The 21,900-nt window shown below is 47.2% G+C and overlaps 1 pseudogene; it reads left to right on the forward strand.

The window, feature by feature from the left end:
- Positions 1-6,607: 6,607 nt before the first annotated feature.
- On the forward strand, positions 6,608-10,013 carry LOC102870022 (annotated as a pseudogene).
- The last annotated feature ends 11,887 nt before the right edge of the window (positions 10,014-21,900 follow it).

Here is a 21,900-nt window from a genome sequence, read left to right on the forward strand (position 1 = left end):
GTGAACTCTAGCTCAGGAAGTAACACTCCCTCTGTAGGGGGCCCCTTGCTGTCTCCTGTCTTGCAGGGAACAAACAGCTCATTTTCTAGGATCTGCCACAAGAGAAATCCTAACTTATATATCTGTAATTCCTTCAATTCCTGAACAAGGGTTTTCATATAATGTTTGGTATAAAGTTTGGCTTCCCATAGTGGTGGCTACACAGATTTACACATGTATTAAAGGTCGTACTTTAGGGAAAGGCAATGCACCAAAAAAGGGGTTAATTAAGAAATTACACCAATTTAAGATAAAAAATACTTACATTAAAAAAATAAAGTGAGTTTTACCATATGTTGTTGTTGTTAAGTGCCATCAAGTCACTTGTGACTTATAGCCACCCTATGTACATCAGCTCTGAACCCTGCTCTATCCTGAGCCAACCTCATCATCTCAAACACACCCACTTCCATTTCCCCAGTCACTGAGTCAATCCTTCGCATCTCTTGTGCTGTCCCTCCACCCTCCCAAGCATGACGTCTCTCTCCAAGGACTGATCCCACCTTGCAACATGAGCAAAGTATGTCAGACGAAGCTTCAGAATCCTTGCCTCCAAGGAGCAACCTGGTTTCACCCTCTTCAGGACAAAACTGTTTGTTCTCCTTGCAGTCCATGGTATGTTCAACACTCTTCTCCTGCACCACAGCTCAAAGGCATCAATTATCCTTCTATCTTCCCTAGTCATTATTCAGCTTTCTGATGCATAGCATGTAATTGCAAAGACTATGGCCTGAATCAGTCGCACCTTAGTCTCCAGACTGACATTGTTGTTCTTCAGTACCTTTGAGAGATCCCTGACAGCAGACTTTCCCAGTGCAATTCATCTTTTGATTTCCTGGCTGCTGGTACCAAGAATGTTGATTGTGAAGCCAAGCAAACTGAAGCTGTCAACAATCTCAATCTCTTCACCATCTACCACTGTTATGCTGCCAGTGGGCCCAGTGGTGAAAATCTGTTTTCTTCTCTTTTTCTTTAAATTCATTACAATCATTTACTTTTATACAATTATTCATATGCATTGTTTCATTCATGTACATTTAGTTTTATGCAATCATTTCTTAAATCAGAATAAAATTTTAAAAAAGAAGCACACACACACACACACACACACACACAAAACCACAATGTACAGAAATATTCATTTCCTTAATGTTGACCTTCAAGCCATATTGAAGGTTACAGTCTTTGGTCTTCTGTAGCTGCTTCTAAAATAAAATAAACACCAGACCAAAAATCCAAATCCAGCTGATTTCAATTCATGGTGACCCTCCATCAGGTTTTTGAAGCTGTAAATCTCAACCACAGCTGACTTTTCTCCAACAGAGCAGCTGGTGGATGCAAACTGCCAACCTGCCAGCCTTTTAGTTAGCAGCCCAACAGGTAAACCATGACACCACCAGGTCTCCTTAAAATACATAGAGAAGCCTAAAAAGATGAGTACAAAAGTACTAAGAGTCCTTGGATGGTGCAAACAGTGAAGGTGCCCAGCTGTCAAGCAAAGAAGTACATGTTCAAATCCACCCAAAGGTACGTTGGCAAAAAGGGCCAGTGATCTGCTTTGGAAAAAGCAGCCACTGAAGTCCCTGTGGAGCCCAGGTCTGCTTAGACACATGTGGGGTCATCAATCTGATGGCAAATGATTTTAGGTTGTTGCACTCACTTCCGGGAATCACTTCCCAGAAAAAAGAAAAACAAAAGCACCTTGCCTTTACAGCCTTGACTTGGAAACTGCTTCTCAACAAAGCAAAAATTAAGACAGGGCTGGATAGCAGACATGGTTGTGCCATCCAGTTCAGGGAGAGGAAACATCAGCTCTAGAGTGGAATATTCCTGGACCCTGCAAATGATGTTCCTAGGACAGGACTTCAGCTTTGCTTCACTAGTTTCCACAGTGGACAGTCCTTCTGACTGACCACAGCAGGGCTTCTAGTGAATGGAAATTGGCCTGAAAGGAAAGAACGGGTGTAACAATTAAGACCACTGATCATTAAGCATTATTCATTCTGTCGTTTGGCAAGTACTTTCTATGTTCTGAGGACCTCTGATGGCCTTGTCTAGAGAGAGTCGTGTTGCTAATTCAAAGGTGGCCCCCCTCTGACAGTTGGAATCTATCAGTGGCTCTGCAGGAGAAAGGCGGGCAACTGCTTCCAACCTCAGAGAACCCACTGGAAAATCAGTTATGCATTAAGGAGTTGGAGTTGTGCTGTTATCCCAAAGGCATGTGGTTCAAATCCACCAGCTACTCTGAAGGACAGTCTCCTCTAATATGCTTTACAGCCTCTGAAAACTCACTGGAGGCCCCGCTATGCTACGAGGCTCACATTGGCCCAGGCCAGGAAGTTCTATTATAATCCATGCTTTGTGGATGTGTGTGCCCCTGCCTTGCTGGCATAAGTGCCTGTGTGCCAGTTTATTCACCACAGTGGACCTCGGCTGCACCTCCTGGCCACACTGGGTACCAGTAGAAGGGACTTGGAGAATCTTGGTTCTTGGTCAAACCCACTGTGAAGATGAGCTTTCTTCCTTCCCTCTGGGTCAATATGCATTTACCATTGTTAGGTGTTATCAAGCACATTCCAACACATTAGGTTTTCAAAGCTGGGACCTTTCAAAAGTAGACATTCAGTCCTGTCTTCTGCGTCACCTCTGGGTGGGTTTGAACCATCAACCCTTTGACTAGTAGTCAAGTGCTTAACAATCTGTGCTATTTACCTCAATACTAAACCCATTGCTGTCAAGTCAAAGTTCAACATAGCTGAGTGGGACCACCCACAGGGTTTCCAAAGTTTCCTCCATCGGAGATGAAGTGGTCTAGTGGTAGAAGGTGCACTGCAATCCCAATGACTCGCAGCTTGGATCTACCAGGTGTTCTACAGAAAGATGGGGGATCTTTGGCGCAATTAAACTGCCTCTGAAAACCCGCTGGAGGGTCAGCTATGGGTCAGTTCTGACTCAACAGTACACAAAAAACCCCAGCAGTCTTTATGGAAGCAGACTGCTACATCTTTCTCCCACAAATCTGTAGATGGGTTCGAACCACCAATCTTTCTTTAGCAGCTGAACATTTAACCATGAACCACTAGAGCTCGTCTTGCATCACACATTATGGATTTAACTGTTCCCATTTTAAAGATTGGGAACCAGATGCTCCCCCAGCCAGCAGTGGAGCTTCATCTGGCTTTGAACCTGACTCTGAGGCAGAATGTAGACATAGTGATTGACAACAGGGACAGGGAATGGCAGACGGCAGAGACAGGAAGAGTGCTCTGGGCTGGCATTCACTGGAGAAGCTGCCCCTCTTATGTAAGGAACTAGAAAGACACATAAATCATTTCACTTCACTTTATGGGAAACCTTGCTTTATTCTCCTTTGTGGCCCCCTGCGTCTCTCTAACCTCTCCATTTTCCTGGCACTGAGCACAGCTCAGCCCATTCTGTGCTGGATATTGATCTGGGGAATTTCTAAGTATTGATTGGAGTAACAGAGACTGTCAATTGCAGAGCTGTCTTTGATGCAAACTCATCACAGGCCCCAGGGGTCCAGCTCCCCCATTGTAGGAGTCCTTCAGGCCAGAGGTTTCTCTTGAGAAAATAGAGCCCATGGCAATGAGTTTTAAATTGCTGAATGATCCTTCACACTTGGTGATGAAAACTGTGAGGGCAATAGAAACCATGCATTGGAGCCCCTCCTCCAGGGGCGCCCAGGGCACCATGCCACATATAACCGAGCTCTTCTCAAGGCTCGGGAAGAGGAAGAAGGAGCAGCAAGGGCAAGGTCAATGCCAAACTCTCAGAGGAGCTCAGATGCTTTGTCTGGGAAGACAAAGACCACTAACAACCTTGACCTTACCTGGGTCTTCCCATTGCAAAAAGATTTGCACTTGGAGGATTCGGGGGCGGGGGGGGGGGGTCCAGGGAAGATGTCCCAGACACAGCTCCCTGGCCTGAGGAAGGGGTTCCTAGGAGGTAGCAGGGCAGAAAACTGTGTTAGCATTGCAGGGGTCTCCCCAGTTTTTGGTTGGTCCAGAATAAACTTCGAATAGCATGTGGTGGTGGAGGTGGTGTTGTTATGCAGTGCTGTGTCAGAAGTGCCTCATAGCTGACCCTCCAGTGGATTTTCCGAGGCAGTAAACTCCCCAGGAAAAGACTGTCCATCTTCCTCCCTGGGAGCAGCTGGTGGATTCGAACTGAATGCCTTTCAGTTGGCAATATAACTCTTTACCACTCAGCCACCAGTGCTTCCTTCTAACAGCTAAAGTGTGGTAAACACGACTTCAGAGCCATACCATTGGCCCAAAGTTGGACCAAATTAGCAGGGCAGCATCTCTGGGATGAGAAGAATCAGATCATAACAATAACAACTGGGCTCTCGGCTGGATGCTGCTGTGTCAGCACGCAGGAGCCCGGGTTCGAACTTGAAATAAACTTTGTTAATTCGGCTAATTGGCTCGGTGATCTTTTTGGGGACTTGCTCCGTTACATTTGGAGGCCCCAGTGAGATCTCCCTAAATTCATCCAAACCCTGATCGCCAGCCAACGGAGTAACTGTGATGTCGCTGTAGGATTCTTCCTACCTGTGGAAACCCATCACGGACTGTATGATTGAATTATTTAGCTTCCGACTGACGAGCTTCCTGATATGGAGCAGGTAGAATAAACGCCATCTTTTCAGCAGATGCCAACTTTCCCTCATGTTTTGAGAAAGGTCGTGCTGACATCTGGCAACCACCTTGGAGAAAATGTCATCCTAACAGCAGTATGGCCATTCTCTTATCTAACTGGTAATATAATTTTTAAAGGACCAATGGTTGGAATGCTACCTCGCTTGGAGACTGGTCACCTCTTCATACATATGGTCCCGGACTTTCTATGAAAGGATTTGTGGGAGGAATGTGGACTATTGATATGAAGAACTTTCAAACTGAATTGTGGAAATTAGTTGCTAGTATGGATTCAATACATATTTCCTGTATCCCAAAAGATAAATGTAAGGGAGATAATGTTACAAATGCCAAAGTTATGTCTTGTGTACCTGAACCATATGTCTTATTAATTGGTAGTAATGTGATCACTGGTGATTATCCAAGATATAATGTAAATCATTCTCATTGTAAAATCTCTAACTGTATTAGCTCTATTACCAAGGATGATTCAGTAGTTATTTTGAAGAACCCTCCTTTTGTTATGACACCAGTAAAGTTAGATGATATTTGGTATGATAAAAAAAAACAATAACAACTATTCCCATTTATCAAGTCCTTTGCTAATTCTCATTAACAACTCTATGAAAATAGTTCTTCTATTATCTCCACTTTACAGATAAGAAAGGTGAGGCTCAGCATTCATATTTTTGCACAGAAGACAGATGGATGATACAAGTAGTTAAATACTGGGCTACTAACCACAAAGTTGGCTCTTCAAACCTACCCTGAGGCTGCTCAGAAGGTATAGCTTGAAAACCCTTCAGAGTGGTTCTACTTCACAGCAACTAACAGGAAAAACATTATTCCAGATCCCATAGCTGGAGGGGTGAAACCAGAGCTGGAGCCCGTGGGAAGGGCTTTAACTACCAGTTATTCTGGCAAGATGGAAAGCTCCAGGAGGAGAAGGAAATAAAGCTTTCGCTCAGTTTAATTTACAGCCAGATGGTACATAAGTGAGAGGATCTTGAAGCCCTCCAAGCAAGTTCTAGAGAGCCAGTGTTCCCAGGCCGCACCCTGGCCCTGGAATCCAGGCCTCCTTCGGAGCTTGGTGGTTGATGCCTTGTGGGAGAAGCCCCTACTGCCAGCCCCTTCCCAAAACTGCCCAGGGGGCTGAGAAGGGGTGCCAAGGGAGCTGCTGGACGGTTAGCTCCACCTCCTGGAGTCCAAGACAATGAGAGGCCAGAAGCCAGCCAAGGACACCCCGCTGCCTGGTTACCAGTGGAGCTAGTGATTCCGAGGAGCAGAAGATCTGGCTTCTCTCTGTATCTCAGGCCCTTAGGTAGCTGTTGTCAGTTCCTCCCTCCCACCGCCAGGAGTTACAGAGTTCGGTAGGAATGTTTTGGCTGTAATCTTTAAGGAAGCAATCCACCAGGTTTTTCATCCATGGAGCTGCTGAGTAGGTTCAATCCACCAACCCTCAGGTTACCAGATGATAGCAAGCCCCTGGTGCCACTCAGGTTTCTTCTTCTTTGTAGCAAGTTGGTCTCCTCACATGAAGACTTAGCCCAGAGGGCCTGATGGGAAATTCCAGGCTCTGGCAAAGGGAGTCTATGTGATGAGAGAGTGAGAGTGAAAGGGAGGTTGGGGGAGAGGGAGAGGGAAGACACCCAGCTAAAGATGACAGATCATGGCAATGGCTCTGCTCAGTGTCAGTATGTCCGTCCTCAAACCCCAGCTCTGCCCATGTTGGCTGTGTGCTCCCAGGCAAGGAGCTGAACCACTCAGAGATTTTATATCCTCACCTGGAAATGGGGATAATGCCACTTGGGGCCTAAGAAGAGAGGACACAAGTACAGTCGTAGTGGGGTCATGCGAGGAGGGACCGAGTACTCATGAGCACATGGAACCATCATCACAGAGCCCAGATGTACCCACAGTGCTCAGGGAGGTGTGTCTGTCTGTACTCTATTCTTTTACAGCCCCGGTGTGTCTAGGAAGGACCCCAGCCTGTGGCCTCCACTCCTGGATCCTGGGGGCTCTATTCTTGGGCATCCCTTTTAACACTCCACTGATTCACTTCTTACCTGATTGGCTACCTAGGCCCAGAGTGTTTCTGTTGTTGTTGTTATGTGCCCTCCAGTGACCTGCAACTCACAGCAACCCTATGTACAGCCTGTCCTGTCCTGAGCCAGTCTCCCTAACTCCAACACACCTACCCCATTGCAGTTACTGTATCAATCCATCTCATCTAGGGTCTTCCTCTCCTGTGCTGTCTGTCCACCCTTCCAAGCATGATGTCCTTCTCCAAGGATTGGTCCCCCCTGGCCACGTGCCAAAAGCATGTGGGACAGAGCTAGCCTCCAGCACTGCGCCACCAGCCCCACCCTCCACCTCCATGCCCTCCTCCACCTCCTGGCAGATCTCAGTCCATACACCCAGCTGCTCCTGCCACAGCCACGCTCACGCGCAACCCACAGTTCCAGAAGCTGCAGCAGTGGCACAGCGAGCACGGCCCCGAGCCCAGCCTGCACCACCTCATTGACTCAGACAAGGAGCGCTTCAACTGCTTCAGCTTGACCCTCAACACCAACCGTGGGCAGATTCTGCTGGATTACTCCAAGAATCTGGTGACGGAGGAAGTGATGTGGATGCTGGTGGGCTGGGCCAAGTCCAGCGGTGTGGAGGCCGCCCGGGAGCACATGTTCAATGGAAAGAACAACATTGAGGACTTGAGCTGTGCTGCACGTGGCCCTGAGGAACAGGTCCAACACTCCCATCATGGTAGACACCAAGGATAGGAGGTCAACAGGCTGCAGGATAAGATCAAGTCTTTCTGCCAGTGTGTCTGAAGTGGTGACTGAAGGGGTTCACAGGCAAGCTCGTTATAGATGTGATCAACATAGGTATAGGGGGCTCTGACCTGGGACCCCTCATGATGACTGAAGCCCTCAAGTCGTACACTGCAGGTGGTCCCCAAGTCTGGTTTGTCTCCAACATTGATGGGACCCACATTGCTAAAACCCTGGCCTCGCTGAGCCCCGGGTCTTCCCTGTTCATCATTGCCTCCAAGACCTTTAAGACCCAGGAGAACATCACCAGTGCAGAGTCGGCAAAGGAGTGGTTCCTCATGTCGGCAAAGGACCCTCCTGCACTTTGTTGCCCTGTCTACCGACATGAACAGAATGAAAGAGTGTGGAATTGACCCTTGAAACATGTTGGAGTTCTGGGTTTGGGTAGGAGGATGGCCCTCGTTGTGGTCAGCCATCCGACTCTCCGTTGTCCTGCACATAGTCTTTGACATCTTTGGGTAACTGCTGTCAGGGGCACAATGAATGGACCAGCACTTCTGCACTGCGCCCCCTGGAGAAGAATGCCCGTGTCCTGCTGGCTCTGTTGGGGATCTGGTGCATCAGCTGCTTTGGCTGTAAGACTCAGGCTATGCTGCCTTATGACCAGTACCTCCACCGCTTTGCTTCCTGCTTCCTGCAGGATGACATGGAATTGAATAGGAAGTACGTCACCAAGTCCAGCGTCCATGTGGACCACACGATGGGCCCCGTCTTGTGGGGGGAGCCAGGGACCAATGGCCAGCATGTCTTCTACCAGCTTATCCACCAAGGCACCAGGATGATACCTTGTGACTTTCTTATCCCGGTCCAGACCCAGCACGTTATACGGAATGGGTTGCATGACAAGATCCTTCTGGCCAACTTCTTAGCACAGACTGAGGCCCTGATGAAGAGGAAAACAAAAGAAGAGGCCCGGAAGGAGCTCCAGGCAACAGGAAAGACTCCAGAGGAATTGGAAAAGCTGCTGCCACACAAGGCCTTTGAAGGAAATCGCCCAACAAATTCCATTGTGTTCACCAAGCTTACGCCATTTATTCTTGGAGCCTTGATTATCATGTATGAGCATAAGATCTTCATTCAGGGAGTGATCTGGGACATCAACAGCTTCGACCAGTGGGGAGTGGAGCTAGGGAAGCAGCTGGCTAAGAAAATTGAATCTGAACTTGAGGGCACCAACCCAGTGACCTCTCATGATTCTTCCACCAATGGGATGATCAACTTCATCAGACAACAACAGAAGGCGTGAGTCCAGAAACCAGTTAACTCATGCTCAGCACCAAATCCCCATCGTGACTGGTCCTTCTTGTCCCTACTGCCACCGTCTGCACTGCATGGTCCCACTCCACCCTGCCCAGAGCACCTTTGGGTTGTGGACTTGGACCAAAAGTCCCTCAGGGAAAGCTATTCTGGACTCACCATCCTCCCTCTCTCAGTGTCCACCAGCCCCTCTGTGTTGCTGGTTTACTGGAATGTTTCAGTGAAACTGGTTCTTCAGACCCTTGTTCACACTGTTCACTTCCCAGGTAGAAAAATTAAAGTGCCACAAAGGAGAAGGGGAAAAAATTCTAGCCTTTAAGGAGAAACTTGTCTTCACCCTTTCCAATAAAGACCTATTTGTTTTCCTGGAAGTCCATGTTATGTTCAAGACTCTTCTCCAGCATCACAGCTCAAAGGCAAAATTTCTTCTATCATCCTTAGTCATTGTCTAGCTCTCTGATGCATAGCAAGTAATTGCTAAGACAAAAGTCTGGATCAGGTGCACCTTAGTCTCTAGACCGACATTGTTGATTCACAGTACTCTGGAGAGGTGTGACAGCAGATTTACCTAATGCAATTTGTCTTTTGATTTCCTGACTGCTGGTGCCAAGAGTGTTGATTGCAGAGTCCAGCAAGCTGTAATCGTTAATAACCTCAATCTCTTATTCATCTATTATGCTTCTGTCAATTGGCACAGTGGTAAGAATCTTTGTCTTCTTGATAGGAGCTTCAATCCATGTTGAAGACCAGAGTCCTTGACCTTTCGCAGCAAGCACATCAGGTCCTCCTCAGTTTCAGCAAGCAAGGTTGTGTCAACTACATAACATAGGTTGCTGATGAGTCTTCTTCTAATACTGATGCCATATTCCTCCTCATAAAGCCCAGCCTCCTGAATGATCTGTTCTGCACATAGAATGAAAAGATATGGAGACTGGATGCATCCCTGACACTCCTTTCCTGATTCTGAACCATGCAGTGTTTCCTTGCTCTGTTCTGAGAACTACTTCCTGACTCGAGTATAGGTTTCGCATGAACACAAACAAGTGTTCTGGAATTCTCATTCTCCTCAAGGTTAGCCACAGTTTGCTGTGATTCAGTCAAATGCCTTTGCATGGGGCTTGTTATCCCGGGCATCAAGTGCCCCTAGAATCCAGCAGGTTGTGAGCAGGAACTCCTGCCCTGGGCCCATCCCCCTCCTTTGCCTCAGTCCATGAAGCTCTACTAATTCATCTAACTGACCTCTGAACATCACCCTCCAGATGCAGCAAGGTTCCTACTGATAGGTCCCCCGAAGACCTCACCACCCCATGCACCTGAACCTCCCCAGGGTTGACTATCAGCTGTCCAGATCTGACCCCAGAAGCTGCCTCCTCTAGGTCCTGCCTCTGAATCAAAGATAGTTTGAGTCCAGCTAGGACTGAATATGTCCATCTCCTCTGGTCTGTAAAAGGCTGACCCCAAAGGGATGCTGCTGCGAGGAGTAAACAAGAAAATGCGAGCGAATTCGGCACGTATTAAGTGTGGATGTTATGTATTATTATTATTATTTATTACTACTACTACTACTATTATGCTGCCATTATAAATGGACAGAGCAAACTCACCCTGCTGGGCACAAAGCAACACAAAAAGGCAGGCTCAGGGCTAGAGTCACGGGCCTGAAACGAAGCTTCATGTCTCCGCTTTCTGGATGGGTTCATCCCCTAGAATAAGCTGCTTCATTGGCAAGCAGCATCTCCCACTGGCTCTGTCTCCCTCCATCCCTCTGTTTCTTATAATCCTATCTACACTTTTGATTTTACTGTTCCCTGTCTGGCATACACTTCCTGCTCCTCTTCACCTACCTAGATCTTACATCCATCCCTAGAGGCCAGCTCAGAGCTCTCCTCATCCAGGAGGACCCCAGTAACTCTCAGTGAGGACAGCTCAGCCCCCGTGCCATACTGGATCACTGGGTTGCCATTGTCAGTCTGTGACAAATGCTCATGACCTCCCTCGGTGTGTGTCCAGCGTCTGGAAGCAGCTACGTGTTTTTTCAGAGTTCTAGCCACAGCATGGCATTGTGCCTGCCCAGCACACACACAGCAGGCGTGTGGAAGTGCGTGAAGGTCTCTCAATAGCTTTAAGCTACTGCCTAGACATCAGTTAGAAAACTTCAAGTGCTGGGTGAGCTGAGTTGATGCATCCACTCCCTATATGAGCAGGTCTGTTATTCCTGTCATTAGGCAGAATCTGATCTTAGACCTGGTAGCAAGGTTGTTGGAGAGGGTCTGTCAAACTGTCGCCTGCCTCTAATTGATGGTCCACACTTTTATCAGAAGAATTTGTCAGAATACACAATGTCAAACATAGAGACTTGACTTGGAACCAGCTATCATTCTATAGGCTTGGACCACTGACCCACACTGCCTTCCTGTATTTTGCTGCTGCTCCTTGGCCCCACCCATGGGTCAAGGAGAAATTCCAGGGTCATCACTACAGACCCTACAGAGCATGGCACGGTACTGAGTTTCCGCATGGAGGGTATCATTTTTGGTGTGATGACTAATTTATATGTGCCAACTTGACCAGGCTATGGTGCCCGCTTGTTGGTCAAACACTAGTTCAGATGTTATCATGAAGTGTGATTTACATGTATGATCCACCAACTTAAGTAAAGCAGATTACTCTCCATAATGTGGGTGGGCCTCATTCAATCAGTTGAAAGGATTAAAGCTTAAAAAAAAAAAGTTGGATTTCCCAAAGGGAGGATTCAGCCTCAAAACTGTAACATAGATAAGTCTGAAACTAGCAGCCTGCCGCCCTTCACAACTGCCAGTTCCCACAATCTGTAAGGCAATTCCTTACAATCTATCTCTCTCTCTAAAGATAAAGATAATTTAGTTATATCTCCGGCAGATTCTCTTTCTCTGGAGAACCCTAATATACTTGGCATTGCCATTCTCGGTGGATGCTTCAACTCCCAAGTGCAAGCTCTTTTAGGCCCCCCAGCTTCATCTCACTGGTGTTATTGGCGTGATGATTCCTTTCACAGAGCCGGCTTGTTTTTGTAGGCAGTGGCTCTATCTAATGTTGACAGTTTAGTTTGTCAATGCACATGCTTTCTCTGTCTTACAAGAACCTTCGGCTGAAAGCAATATACTTCTCGTTGGCACTTAACACTCTTAATCTAACACTGTCTTTTATTGTTCTCTGCAAGAATCTGTTTCCCTAACAAGTCCCTGAAAGCAGAGACCGTCATATCTTCTGATCCCTCCACCCCCAGATGTCAGGGTCAGTGGTTGGTTAGTCAGCAAACACTGGGCTGTTTGACCAGCGGGGACAAGCAGGTCCCCTAAATTCTTAGGTTCCAGGACAACCTTTCCAGGCTGAAGAGGATTAGAAAGGAACCCGAGATTCACTTGAAGCTAGAAATAGGACCAAGGAACAGTGATGTCACACTAATGGCCAGCAGGGTGACTCACCATCCCACCCCCTCCTCACACGGCCCTCCACGTGGTGAGCAGCTGGGTGATGTGCCTTGCACATCACAGGTGCAAAAGCCACCCCGAGGTTGAATGATGAGCCTGTGTGCCTGGGGAAATGAAGGCAGGAATTCAGATGCTCTGCAGTGCAGCCATCTTCCTAGGGCTTTTCCAAGTATGGTCCCAGACCAGAATGACCAGCATCAATTAGGAACACGTCCAAATGCAACTCATTGATGTCAAGTTGGAAGTGACTCATAGCTGACCCTCTAGCAGGTTATCAGAGGCTGTAAATTACACGAGATTGCCCCTCCTTCTCCTTCAGAACAGCTGGTGGATCCAAAACATCCACCTTTGGGTTGGCAGTGTGATTCTCTATCCACTAGGCCACCAGAGCTCCCCTGGAGCATGTTAAAAATGGGAACATTTCTAAAACCCTGCAATGTAGGTTTTAAAAGTCCATCTGAGTTCATCCTTAAGAACCACTGGTCTAGGCCAAAGGAGCTCTGATAGTGTAGTGCAAAGCATGTTGTGCTCTTCGCCAAAACCCCAATCGTTTGACCCAACCGGCTGCTCCACAGGAGAAAGACAGGCAGCCTCCTCCCATGCGCCCTACTGCCTCTGAAACCGTGCTGGCGGGTTAGTGCTGAGTCAGTTCTTACTCCACAGCACACAACAACAACATGAGCTGGAGTGACTCAATGGCCGTGGTTTTGGTTTGGTCTCAGCCAATAATTTTCAAATGTTTTTAAAGTGGCAGAAACCCTTCTTAAAGACAATCTTACTGAGAGCCCAATAGCCAAGACAGAAGGAGTGGGGGTGTGGCTACCTCAGCTACCCTCAGGCTCTGGGAAACACTTTTCAAAATCTTCTGGCTCAATCATGACACCCATGGGCATTCTTGACACCCATTTTCTCTTGGGGAGACTGGGCAGAGAATACCCCAAACAGAAGAGGGCATATCACAGGAGCACGAAGAGACCTGAAGTGAACGACAAAGAACAGAAGCAGACAAAGCAACAGGCCCACACGAGGGAGGCGAGGACAAGTCCAGGAAATGTGTTTAATTGGCGTGACAAGGATGACATAGAACAGAAGCACAGGAGGGGGCCTGGCCATGCCATGTGGCCCCTGCCCACCCCTGGCCTCACCCCTGAACACGGCCCATGCTACCAGGGCAAGGGCCTGCCCCTTCCCTGGAGACACACACCAGCAGGTTCAGACAGCATAGCACGGGGCAGAACAGGGGACAGGAGGGCAGGGAAAGCAGGCAGGAAAGAAAAGCAAACAAGTACAGAGGGAAACATCAGCCCTTTGTGTGGGGCAAGAATTGTACAAATTCCTTTCCAAAGTGGCAGGCTTTGGGCAGGCACTGTCTTTTCTGGTCCTCACAACACCCCTGTGAGGGGGCCAGGGTGAAGACGCTTGCTCTCATTTGATGGATGGAAAAACTCAGACTCAACGACTGGAAGTGCCATGCCTAGAATCTCAGAGGACACAGGCCACTGAGTCAGAGCAGAACTGAAGCCTCCTTCCCTGGGGCCACTGAAAAGGGAGGGGCATACAGAGGGTGAGGAGGGCAGGTTCTGCATTTATCCCACTTCCAGGGAATAGACAGAGTCTGAACTTGGATTCCAAGATGCCAAGACAGAAGATGGGACCAGCTGTTTATTCAACAAAAGCCTTTTATTCATTCAAAAATCAACCATTGGGTTTATTCCGCAGATAATTTTTAAAAAAGGGGAGAGGGCAAGGCTTCCCATCACAGTGCCCTTATGCTAAAGAACTCACTATCCCTGGGGGAGACCCAGAAGAGGAGTGTCTGGGAAGTACACCGACAATAAAGTGGGGCTGGAGGCCCAGGACCTTCATAAAAAAATCACAGCCCCTCCCCATCTCCCTCACGACAGTGGCAGGGTGGGAGCTCCCAGAGCCCTTTGCGGCTCTCGGCCACCAGGGGGCGCGCCCACGTCTCCGTGGAACTTTCTGGCTGGCTGGCTGCCGGCGCCTTCCCCAGAGAGCAGCAGCCTCTCTCCGAAGACCACCAGGCACCCCGGCCTCCCCCAGGAGAGACAATGTCCCCAAAAGCCCAGATGCGCCTGTCGTCTGGGAAGCTGGCTGTCAAACGTAAAAGCATTTCAGAGGAAGAGGTGTCAGTACAAAGGATGACACACACATTTGCCTTCATGTTATTTTCAACGTTGCCTGGTTAAATATTTAATCACTGGTAAATCATGACATTCTCCTCTAAGTCACCATCAACACAAAGTGGGCAACAGACAGTGCAAGGAAGAGGCCAGGGCAGTGGAAGGCTGGCCCCTACTCCACCCTGGGGACAGGCTCTGAGGATGGGGATCAGCAGAGGGAAAGGGAGCCTGTTTTCCAAAAGAGCAGCATCTTGGTGGGGCTGGGCCACAGCTGGAGAGGTCCATGGGTACTCAGAAAGGGGTCCCAGGGGTGCCCCAGCTCAAGGGCTGGTGAAAGGTAAGGACAGAAGTCTGTTCCTGTTTGCAAACTCCAGCCAAAATGGCCCATGTCTAGGACCCTACCATGAAGAAAGGCAGTCCTTCCAAAAGTTCTGGGCTACCTCAGGGCCTGAGCCAAATGTATGCTCAAGGCATGGAACCGCCTGGCACCCTGGTCTCCAAGGACATCACCTGCTAAGGCCAAAAGCCACACTGGTGGCTTGCAACTAAAAGGCCAAAAGACAAAAAGGATGGGAGGATGCTCAATAGATGGCTAGGAATGGCATGCTTCCGCTGGAAGCATCCACATCCTTCAGCCTGTAGAAGTCTCAGCCACAAGCCCCTTTCTCATGGCTATACAACAGCATCGCTCCCATTTGACCAGAGCAGCAAATGGAGGTTCTGGATGAAGAGGCGTTGTTTGGCCTTGGGAAGGCCCCACTCTGCCCCTTTTAGTCACTCTGAGTCAGAGGATGACAGGTCAGAGCTAAGCCAAAAGCCACAGCAGCTGGTGGAAGTCTCAGGAAGTCTCCTGGCTGAGGGGTCAGAGCAGAAAGCTGGCCAGTGAGGACTTCAAAGAATTCAGCCTGGAATTAGAGGCCCATGTCTCTGCAGGACCTGGGGGCTTACAAGTGGGACCAGCGTGCAGCCAAAGGCCCTGTTAATATAACTGGGGAGATTCCTGGAGTTGGCTGAGAGTTTCTTCAGACCATAGCAGTGGACATGCGAGCCCGTGTGGGCTTCAGACATTCTCTTTAGCAACTGCTGGTTGAAGGTGTGTTTGTTGAGGCTTAATCACTAGGATATACTCTGGCTTCCTCAGAAAAGTGCAAAGTAGAGACCAAAAGCAACGGAAAATCAGAATTGTTGGCCAACTTTTCAATTCTCTGGGGATGACATGCTGCTAACTTTGCAAAGAAACAAGAATTCTAGACCGAGGGCAAACCCTCACCCTAGAAGCCTTCCCTGGGCAAGGCCTAGTTCTGGGCCAAAAAAGATAACTGACCTGGATCCCAGTAAAGTCCAAGGAGACCAAAAAGCTGAAGGGAGGAATACTACACCATCGAACTCGTCCTGCTCACTGGGAGAGACCTTCCAAAGCAACCAGCAACCAGTGACCGCTGTTTCTCTGAAGTCTTGTGCCAAGAGACAAAAACAGGAGCTGTGCTGTGAATCACATCGCCCCATGTCTAAGGCCTTGCAAACACGACCACAGAATCTCAGATTTTAAGAAACAGAATCCCAGGCTCTTAGAATTGGAATATACTGACAATATGGCAATGGGGCCTGAAGATAAAAGTAGTCCACTCCCCCTTGTCATCCAGATAGGGCAGCCAAGGCCCAGAAAGGGCAGGCTCACGATGACAGAGCAAGGACCAGGGCCTAGAGATCTCATCTCCAGTGCAGTCACCGGTGTCCAGGGCAGCCAGTGATAGAAGACTTCAAGAAAGGTGTATGTGAACCACAATGCCAGGGAGCAGATCCTTCCCTCTCTGATGCCCACTGGAACTGAAAGAGGGCAGAGTAGGACGCTGCCATGTGACTGACCCAAGGGGGGGAAAGTTGATAAGAAGGTAGGAAAGTACAGTGGAGAGCGCTCAAGGCTCTCTTGTAACTCCAGGAGGTGGGAGGGTCCCTTACTTAACTCTTTTCAGCTCACTTGTTTGCAAAATCCTCCCCTTGACTGTGTGCCCCGTCCCCTTTCTTGATTCTCAATCTTCAGAGGAGCATCCCCATTTCCAGATTACTGGAAACACAAAAGCAAGAGCTGAGAAACCAAACAAATGGCCCTGGTGGTCCTCAGACAGGATGTTAGGGGGCCTAGGGTGGACTCAGGAGGGAGAGTGGCATAGGAGGGAAGCAGAAAAAAGGGATTTGGGAAGGAGGCATTCGGGCTGGAGGGAACAGTGCATTAGCCACTTAAGAATTTCCACCTTTCCCCTCTCCAAGCATCAAGCACAGTATCTGGGGGAGGAAAAAAAGAAAATGTTTTTGGCTTCTTGGCCGCTGCAGGCCACCATCCTCCAGAGAGCGTGGGCAGGTGGGTCACGTGCACATGTAAACGTAGGCCCCGCATGGCGTCCCTGGGGCCTTTGGACACATGAGGCAGCAGCAACAGTTAACAACCAATAAATAAAAGACCTCAATTACATATGTATAAAAAGGAAGAAAAACCCTCACTTTGTACCACAAAAAAGCACAATACTGTTATCACAAATAATAATAATAATAATAAATCATCTGAGCCACATGGGTGGTTTTGCTGCTAAAAGATGAGACGACACATAATGGTAACCGGGCGCCCCCTCACCCCAGCGCTCAGGAGCCCACCCAAGGCGGGGGCCGGGGCTTCCAGGAGGATGAGGCGGGAGCAGGCAGAGTTCTCGGAGGTCCCCAAAGCCTTCTCCCCATCTGTCAGTCCGTATCTTCTCGGACAGAAGGTAGTTTTATTTCTCTTGTTAAATGTCTGTTTGAAATTTAAAAAAAAAAAAAAAAGCACACGCGCAAGAGAGCAGGAGGAACTGAGAGGCCGCCCGGGCGGCGAGTCCTTGGTTTTGCGAAGGGCGTTTCGTGTGTTTTGTATCCTGGACAAGCGGAGGTTGTTGGCAAGTAGAGCCGGTGGCTTCAGGCGACAGGTGGGTGCAGGGCAGCGGGCAGGAGAGCCGGGGCCTCACGGTTCACGTGCAGCCCTGCGGAGGGTGGTGCGGAGGGTGGGCACAGGTGGGCGAGGTCAGGGCTGAGGTGGCCTCTTGGCACGAGACGAGGCAAGTGGTTCCCAGGCATCTGGAAGACACAAGGAAGCAGGGACGTTAAGGGCTGGCTGCCAGGGGCTTAAGAGCCCTTGGGTAGGGCAGTTAACACGGCTGGCTGCTAACTAACAGGTTGGAGGTTCAAGTCCACCCAGAGGGACCTTGGAAGATAGTCCTGGCGATCTACATCTGAAAAAAAGAAAAATAAAAATTAAGCACTGAAACATCTATGGAGCGCTCTTCTACTCTGACACACGAGGCCACCAGGATTCAAAATCACCTTCATAGTCTCTGGTGTTTTTAGCCAGGAGATCACTCCCACAGTGCTGACAGGAGGGTCATGGGCAAGGTGGCCTATGTGTCAGAAGGCTTAAAAACGTACAAAGCCTACAGTCTATCCCTTTGATGCTTAGCATTTACCCTTAGGAAATAAATAAGATGTTCCCTACAGTATCATCTGTCAGAGTACACACAAGTCGATGGGGGCAACCGGTATGTTCAACTGGAGGGGACTGGCTGAATTTATTCAATACAAATATAACTTAGAAAACTGTTTGCAAGCATCCTTCGATGCATGTTTCTGCCTGCATTGATGAAAAACTTTTTAAAATAGATAATGATTGCACATGTAGCAGATATATTAAGGTCACTAAATTGTACATTTTTAAATGGCTAAGATGGCACCTTTTGTGGTAAATATACATGCCATTGTTGTGTACTGTCATGTTGATTCTAACTCAGAGTGACCCTACAGGACAGAGTAGAACCTCTCCACAGGGTTTCCGATGCTGAGATCTTTCTGGCAGTTGATCACAGGTCTTTGCTCTTGAGATCAAATCCCAAATTTTCAGTTAGTAGCTCAGCACTTAACCACTTTGCCTCTAGGGCTCCTTTGTTTTATATATGTATAGAACAAACAAATTTAAAAAAAATGTATAGACTACAAAAGAATGAGACTTAATATAAACTATAGACTTAGGGAGTAACTTAATAATATATGCAAGATGTTAATATAGAAGACACTGTGAGCAAGGGAGGAGGGAGCACATGGATATCTCTTACTATCTGCTCAGTTTTCCATACATTTGTTCTAAAAATTCCCCCCCAAGCCTATTCATTGAAAATATTATATGATCCCATGTGGGATATCTAGAATAGGCAAAAGCCTAGAAAACAGAGTTTCTCTGTGATGGTCAGGGCAGGAGGTGGGGGAGATGGGAAGCTGTTGTTTAAGAGGCACTGAGATTCTGTTAAGCAACATGGTGATGGAAATATGATACTGTTGATTGCCTGGTATCACTGAACTGTGTGCATAAAATATGTTGCATGACCATTATTTTCCTATGTGTGTTTTTATCACAATAAAAATAATGACGATGATAAAGCATGGGATGCAGTCCTATCTGTTACTGTCCGCTCCGTCCACAGTTGCTTTCTCTTACCAGCTCAACCAACATGTTTTACATCACTTATCCTTACTTCCAATGATTGGACACCTGACTGAGAGGAGCCATCTTCCTGAGTTGTGTGAAATGATATGGAAAAAAGAACCCCACAATGTGGTTTCTCAGAAATTTCTCTCCTAGAATGAGAGAAACTGAAAGAAGCTGTTTGAAGGCAGCCCTAAGAGAAGGAGAGCGGGAACTGGGGTAGCTATCGTGGATCTAGTGTCAAAGAGGAAGGACATTTTCCTCCTGGTGACCCTGGGCTGTTACTATTGTTGAGGTGCTGCCATTACTATCAGGTTTACCAAGATCCTGGCTGAGGATGGTAACTTTTGGACCAGGAGGTAGATCACAGTGGAGGACCCACTGTCTCATAGAATGTGCAAGTAACTTCTGCTTCCTATTAGCTGGATTTACAATGTTGGTTTCTGGATTAGGTTTGATGGCTTTGAGTAACAACTATACAACATTGTGCTTTGCAATGATAATGACTATTGGCAGAAGTGTTCTTTTCATTACTACTACCATAACAGGCCTTTATGAACACTGCAAGTTAAAACTGTCTCAATCTGGAAGTCACTCCAGGGCATAATGCTGGCCATAATGAAGTCAAAACTGAAACAGTGGAGGTGCACAAGGGCAGCACTCATTGTAAGCTTTATTAAACCTGGATATCTTTGATCCTTTGGACTTTTTAAACTCTCTTGAGTATTTTTTTTCTCTTGAGTATTTTTAAGTAAAAATAAACTTTGGCTTTTAAAATATATTTTAAAAAAAAGAGGAAGCAGAGAAATTAATGGGAAAGAGAGAGGAGCCTGAAGCAATGGCCAGAGAGTGAGGCCAAGATGACCCAATGGATGGAGCTCTCAGCCTTCGGTTCTCCGTGCCTCCCTGGGAGACGTGGCTGCACTTCTAAATCCTTGGCCTTTCACAGTTGTCCTTTGTATGTTTTGTAAGCTAGACAGACAGATCGAGATATATATAATAAAATATATATATAACTTGTGACATACTCCTCTTCTTCTTGCAATAACAGGAGTGGCTCCCTGCCTCTTGAAGTTAAAGGAGCTTTGATTAAGATAATGATAGAAGACCTGCGCCAGAAAATATTCAGTACAGTATCATTTCTGCTAGTTCAACACCATAAGCATAAAACTCATCAAATACTTTCAAATCTGGTTATCCTGAGCAGCACTTAATGATGTAGAAAATATTAATGATCTCAGGCCCTGAATAATTCAGTAAGTTCTATGTAACAGTAATTTATCTGATAATTATTATACATCAGGGATCCAACTAGGCAAATACATTACTAAAGTGACAATACGTGCAGGATGTAATTACTACTATGTAGGCACTAGGAAAGGCTTTGAGATGGAGGAGGGCATTTGTAGGACAAAGTTATATGTAAAAAGGTGAATGATATCAGGTGAGGGCCCTTACACCACTCTGAAAAGTTCATTATAAAAAGAAAATTAAATATTGGCCCACTGGTGAGGGGAAGGAATATGCCCATACAGGTCATGTTTTAAAAAGCCAGGGTGGTCACAGCAGAATATGAATGTTAAGCCATGTAGAGAAAAACATATTACAATCTATTTTCATAGAGTTGAGTCTAAAAAAAAATATGTCTTCTATAAACTGTTCATTAAAAAAAGGAAAAAGCAGGTAATGACATATGGTGTGGACTCGATGTTGTTGAGGAAACATGTACACATCTATCTCCTCATAGAAAGCTGTGAGAGAAAAACAAATAGGCTAGTTTAAAAATAATTACACACTTTGAATAAATGAGCTATACTTTGTCTTTTTCTTCCCAGAATATATCAAGAGTACATATTTGTATTACTCTTCCCCAGGCTTTGAGGAAATACACAGGATCATATGTTGGTTATCAGTGAGGCCACTGATGGTAGTTTGTAAAAGGGGACATGGGAGAATGCGGCAGCTGATCAGGGCACCCCAAAGAAGCCAGGCCTGCATGCTGCCTGTCTGTCAGATGCTCCCCTTACAAACAGGCTTTGAGTGCCTGTTCATATGTGACCTAGTTACTCAGGATGAAGGTTTGGGTTTTGTTAAATATTCAGTTCTCATTGAGGGGAACCACCTCCCTGAACTGCCATGGGATGACTTGAAAACATTCTCTGGCCAATCAGATTCCTCTTTTAGAAATTGGTGGTGTCAGGGAGAAAAGTGCAACAATAAATGAATGGAAATCCAAAGTCTCTGTAAATTTTCATGAAAATTAATAATAATAAAAATTTTTTTAAAAAAGGGAAAAAAATTGGTGGTGTCGTAGTTGCTCTTGAATTGACTGTGGCTCATGTGGTGCTGGAGGAGAGTACTGAACATACCATGCACTGCCAAGAGAACTAACAGGACTGTCCTGGAGAGGGTGAAGCCAGACTGCCCTTCGAAAGCAAAGATTCTGAAGCTCTGTCGCACATAATTTGGGCATGTTGTCAGGAGGGACCAGTCCTTGGAGAAGGACATCATGCTTGGAAGGGCAGAGGGATATTGCAGGAGAAGACCTCAGATGGGATGGATTGACACAGTAACTGGGGTAATGAGGGAATCGGGTGTGTCAGAGTCAGTGAGATTGCCTCAGGATAGTACAGGGTTCAAAGCTATCGTGCTCATAGGGTCACTGTGTTTGAGTTGTGGTCTAACTCTATGAACAATAGATCTGAAACCTACCCCAAGAAACTATTTGGTGGTGGCCCAGAATCAGGTACCAAGGATTTCCTCTGGACACGATTCACAGTGGTTATTCTATCTTAGAGACATTTTTAAGGGTTGTTGTTGTTGTTACGTGCCATCGAGTTGCCTGCGACTCATAGCGACCCTATGTACAACAGCCCCAATCGCACCGTCTCTGACACTCCCATCCCAATTATCCCAGTCACTGAATCAATCCACCTCATAGAGGGCCTTCCTCTCCTGTGCCGTCCCTCCACCCTCCCAAGCATGATGTCCTTCTCCAAGGAC

The sequence above is a fragment of the Elephantulus edwardii genome, unplaced genomic scaffold, assembly GCF_000299155.1.
Source record: "Elephantulus edwardii isolate Elephantulus edwardi_28Jun2011 unplaced genomic scaffold, EleEdw1.0 scaffold00116, whole genome shotgun sequence".
Classification (NCBI taxonomy): Eukaryota; Metazoa; Chordata; class Mammalia; order Macroscelidea; family Macroscelididae; genus Elephantulus; species Elephantulus edwardii.